Source organism: Coffea eugenioides, unplaced genomic scaffold (genome assembly GCF_003713205.1).
Source record: "Coffea eugenioides isolate CCC68of unplaced genomic scaffold, Ceug_1.0 ScVebR1_614;HRSCAF=1319, whole genome shotgun sequence".
Taxonomy (NCBI): Eukaryota; Viridiplantae; Streptophyta; class Magnoliopsida; order Gentianales; family Rubiaceae; genus Coffea; species Coffea eugenioides.
The window spans coordinates 50,481-56,480 of record NW_020864469.1 but is presented as its reverse complement, the minus strand read 5'-3'; positions in this window follow the sequence as shown (position 1 = coordinate 56,480).

Here is a 6,000-nt window from a genome sequence, read left to right as displayed (position 1 = left end):
TTCCGACCCACGCACCGCTCCCCCTGCCCCGAACCCAAGAAGATTTGTACAAGAAAACAGAAAAAAGGGTTAATTACATTTACCTCCCCTGAGGTTTGACCAAATAACGAATCGATCCCTGAGATTTGACCAAATAACAGATTCCTCCCTCACACTAACTTCTGTCACTTATAAGTAACGGAAATAGCCAAAAGTCTGAATAACCCTTATTAATTTCCATCAAACTTTTAAGACATAAAAATAAAAATATGTACTTACAATTTTACCCTTTAGGCGGGAAACAAGACAGATAGCGACTTTATCACTTCAACCCCTACAATCCCAACATCAGATTATCATACTACACTCTCACTTTTCTTGAACTCTCTTTCCATGAAACCCTATGTTTCTATCGTTGCTTAATCCTTAAATCACTAAGATAAAACTCAAAAACTACAGTGCGTTGTCTACATATCAACATATTGTGGCTGGAGAAATTTTTCACAACAAAGGTTGTAGGTTCGGAAAGCTATTGGAGGCCTAAGCATGGTACTATCTTTAACTGATCATTTCTTGCATGGGTATTATATACTATTTGAACCAAAAAAATGAGTTCTGCATGCACGGATCTAATATTTATATACATTAGATCCTTCTTAGTTTGATTTCTAGGACAGAAATATGCTTCAAATTTAGGGGTTTTTGATTGTGATGCATCAATACAACATTGCCAGCATTTTTGGTTGCTACTGCATGTATAATAGTTATATGGGTGGTGAACGTAGTCATAAATAACAAGAAATCCAGATTTAATAATGTAAATCTGGAGTTTTTGTGAAATTTTTTAATATATCACTTTTTTCTACATTGGCAACATACATATGTAATTTTTAGTTGTTTGAACCACAATAAGGTTGTATTAGTCGTTTATCAAAATAGTTTTACAATTTAGGGTTTAATAGGAAATCTTTATTTATTTCCTGTTATGTCAGATTCCACGTTGATTCATATCTTCAAACTTAGTTGCATGCAAATCAGTTTTTTCTCATCATATTAATGCTATTTGTTAATGAAGCGCATGATAAACTTTGTTGTTTTTGTGGTTTTAGGCTGGACTTGCAAGTGTCTACGACATTACTCTTCATTGTGAAAGCATGAAGTTTGAACTAAGGAATATTGATCCCGATCGCTATTCTTACATTGACTTGTTATCTGATGTTTGTGAGAATGTTTTGAATCGTATTTCTAGTCGACAAAATATCATGATTGCTTTATGTTGTGATATCCCTGGTACTGTGGAAACAATGAACATTGAAACTGATTCGGATGTGCTGGAAATGTTTGGTTTACATAGGAGGAATGGACGTATCAATGTTTATCTTAGGCAGGTTTGTGATGATGTTCAAGAGAACTTGAATGAAAATGCTGGTAATGGGAACAATATTGATGGAAATGGAAATATTATGGGGCTGAATTTTAATAATATTAGTGCCAATGTTAATAATGATAATGAAAACAACACGGGAATAGATGGTAACACTGTTGATATTGCTATGAACTTTGAAGTGGTGGGTATTAACTTCCATGGGGCAGAGAGTAGCAATACCAAAAGGGCTGGTAAGAAGAATTCAAAAGGTTGGGCAAAAGGAAATGCTAGACAAAATACTATAACTAGCAAAAGGTTGGGTAAAAGAAAGGAATTCGAAAATGTTTTGAATGGTGTTGATGCAGGGATCCAGGATGAAGTGGAAACTGATGATGAGCTATATGTTTATAGTGACAATGATGAGATGAGTGTTGACTTAGATGATGAACTATTTAGTACATTTGTACAAGAGGGATTGGAAAATGAGTTAGATTCTGGTGGAGACTTGTCTGATTATGAGTCCAATGATGAAGTTGAAGCTGAAAATGAGTCCGACAGTGACTTGGAGGATGATTTAATGGGTGCATGCCTAAATATTGCTGAGTTTTCCATGCCTGAGGGAGAGAAATTTAGGCTCTTAAAGGGAATGATATTTGCAAATGTTGATACTTTTAGAAGGGTGCTATATGAATATAAAATTCAGTGGGGTTTTCCTCTAATTTTTGATAAAAATGAAAAGTCTAGAGTTACGGCGCATTGTGGCAATCAAGGTTGTGATTGGAGAGTACATGCTTCTCCAGCACCTGATAAGATGACATATATGGTAAAAACATGCACACCTGATCATACTTGTGTCATGAGTGAAAAAATTGTTGCTTCTGCCAAGTGGATTGCAAGAAAAATAATTGACCTATTGAGGGCAGATTCCACTGTTAAACCTGAGCTATTAAGGCATGAATTGGCTAAGTATGGTGTTTTTCCTACTGATATGCAGCTTTATAGAGCAAAGCAAAAGGCACAGGACATTATTGATGGTAGCCATGGTGATAGCTATAGCTTGCTGCCAAAGTATTGTGTCATGATTATGAATACAAATCCTGGTAGTATAGCTAAGATTCAATTTGAAATGGCTTTGGGATCAGCTGTTCCTTCAGTTAAAAGAATGTTTGTGGGGTTAGATGCACTAAAGAAAGGATTTCTTGGTGGCTGCCTTCCTTTCATAGGATTTGATGGATGTCACTTGAAAGGGCCGTATGGAGGGGTTTTACTTTCTGCAATTGGTCTAGATGGAAATAATGGATTGTATCCTATTGCTTATGCCATTGTTGAGAGTGAGAATAAAGAAAGCTGGATGTTTTTCTTTGAATGGTTAGCTGCAATGCTTGATGACTTTCCAAGGGATAGGCCTTGGACTTTCATGACTGATAGGCAAAAGGTAAGATCTTAACAACTCATTCAATTAATCAATCACTGATTTTGGGATTTTAACACATGTATTTTTTGACGTTTGTAGGGACTGATTGAAGCCATTAACTCTAAGGTACCATAGGCAGTGAACAGAAAGTGTTGCAGGCATATATATAGCAATTTTAGAGGCCGTTTTCCAGGAGTTATGCTTAGGCAATTATTTTGGCAAGCTTCCAGGGCTTACACTGAAGTAAACTTTAAGGAGGCTATGGCCAAAATTAAGGATTTAAAACCTGCAGCCCACGAGTGGCTGGAGAAAATTCCTTATCACCAGTGGTCTAGGCATGCTTTCCCCACAGATTTGAAGAATGATCACATCACAAACAACATTGCTGAATCTTTCAATCATTGGATAGGAGATCTAAGGGGTAAGAATGTGTTAACATTGCTGGACAATATTCGATCTAAGTTGATGAGTAGGCTGCTAAAAAGATTTGAAAAAGGCTGTCTTTATAAGAATAATGTGGTTTCAAATGTGAAAAACAGACTTAATGTACTTGCTAATGAATGTAGAAAGTGCACTATACTGCTTGCAAGTGGTAACGAATTCCAAGTGAAGGATTGTAATGTTTCTTACATTGTGAACATCAATGAGAGAACATGTGATTGCAAGGTATGGAACTTGTCTGGAATACCATGCAAGCATGCAACAGCTGTTCTTATTAACAAGAGAGCAGATTTGGAAAGTTATTGTGATTTTAGCAAGACAAAAGAATTTTACATCAGAGCATACAATGAAGTCATTCATCCAATCCCAGATGTAAAGTTTTGGCCACCTATTGAAGTGAATCCTTCAAAAGTACTACCACCAGTACTTAGAAGAAAAGCTGGCAGGCCAAGAAAGGCCCGGAGAAGGGAGCAAGGAGAAGCACCAGCTGTAGGCCAAGGAAAAAGATCATCCACGCTGAAGTGTAGTTTGTGTCAACAATTTGGGCACAATAAAAGAGCTTGTGAAGGTGGTCCAAAGAGGGATAGAAAAGGCAATTTCAAGAGAAGAAAGGTGGAGTGCACTATTCAAACTCTTACATTCTTACGTACCATGGACTGTAATCTTAAGCATTTTCTAACCTTGTTTTCATTCTTACTGAAGTTACTTGGTCAGACCAGTGGAATGGAACCTCCTGTATCTACTGGAACTAGCAGACCAACATCTACTTATTGTCCCACACAAGAATCAGTTACTCTACCTGCTGGAAGTACACAACCTCCCATTGAAGTCTCTCAGGTGACTTCTAATGTCATGTACTCAAATTCTCATATTTGTAGATTTTGCTAACTATAAACATGCATGAAATTGTAGGGAGAAAGCAATACTAGACATGTTGCTTTATCTCAAACACCTGAAGAAATGTTTGGGAGTTCAAGAGCTTCAAATCTACTGGGCAAAAATCTTGCTGCTATGGTCATTGGAAGAAGATCAGTTGCTGGCAACAACAATGGAGGGTCAATATCAGGATCTATTCCTACTTCAGCACAACCAGGGCCTATATCAACATTGCCAGCAACTTCTGAAAAAAATTCTCAATCTAAATATGCAATGTTCTAGCCTTCAGGCTTTGTTTACATATGCTTTTTGTTGACATGGTTGCAAATGAAGATAATTAGGATTCTCAGTCTATTGTGCTTGTACTTATTAGACTTTATGGCCATGTTATGGTCTTGTTGTTCTGTTGACGGTTCATAGCACATATGTGGTGCTGATACTGATAAAACTCTGTGACCAGTGTATGGTCTTTTTGTTCTTTTGATGATTCATAGCACAATGGAACTAAGTTTTGCTTGTTTCTCTGTTTGTTTTCACTAGCTCTTTTCAAGTGCTTAGTATGAGATATTTTAGATTTTATGCAAACTGTTGAGTGCAGCTGAGTGGTCACATATTGCATGATTTTCCAGCCGGATTAGATACAATTTGGGTTACCATTGAAATAGGAGAAATATTTTAGGAGAAAGCCAGAGTGAGTCGAGAGGCAGCAGCCAGGGTTATGCGGAAGAGACTCAGGGGGTGCTTGTTTCACATATTGGAATCGGAAATGGAAATGGAATCATTGACTCTGGTTTTGGAATTAAACTTTTCATTCCAATTTCTGATGCTTGGTTTGACGAGTGTTTCAGAATTAAATGCGATTAAATTCCAAATTTACCCCTGATATAACAATTCTTATAAAACAAAGGGATAATTCCAAAAACTGGTAGGTTTTGTATTTAACAAAAATATGAGATTTTGTAGATTTTGAAGTTTAAGGAAGGAATATTTGAAGTTTAACGACCGTTATACAACTTTCAAAACAAACAAATTCATTCTGCTATTTTTTTGGAATAATTTCATAAACCAAATCGCGGTCACTTTCACAATAGTCATATTTTTTCATAAAAGACCAGCTCTTTATGACTTTTCTCCTTTATAAGAACAGAGTACCTATTTTTCCATAAAACACCAGCTCTTTATGGCTTTAGAATGAAGGGTTAAAATGTCGCTGTCTCTATTTTCCCAATTTCCTTTTCATAGGTGCTCTTTTTTTTTTTATTACTTTTTCCAAGTAGTATTATTTGTACAACAACTGAGCTATTGATATTTGCTCTGCTCTCTATTTTGTTTCACGTTCCTGTAAACTACCGAGGAGATGGGCTGCCGTTGAAGAATAACTGAACAGGCAATATCATCGCTAGCAATTAAATGTAGTGAGAGACTCCATAATTATGGTGACACGTGGATTTTTCTACCGAATGAAGAATATGCCATTGTAGTATTGCGAGAATTCAACTTGAACTGGGGAACTCAAATGTTGTTCTCTTGAAGTTTTTGCTCGTTAAACTTGGGGAAAATGAGCTCTCTTTTTGTCCAGATAAAGGTAGGCAATAGGGATGTGTTTTTCTTCTCAAGTCAAACGTGATTGGGATGTAAATTATATATTTTTAATGAAAAGGGTATTTTCGGAACTATAAGTAATCTTCATGACAGCTGGATACAATAAATGGCAATTTCGTCATTCCAAGTTTTCTTTTTCCTGATGTCAAGTACAATGACTAACGTCTCTTAACAGTAGGGGGGTGATTGTTAAATGTCTGGTTATTCAAAGGGGTGAACTGTTATTTGGTCAAATCTCAGGGATCGATTCGTTATTTGGTCAAACCTCAAGGGAGGTAAATGTAATTAACCCCAGAAAAAAACTTTGGTGGGGCCTTGCCTT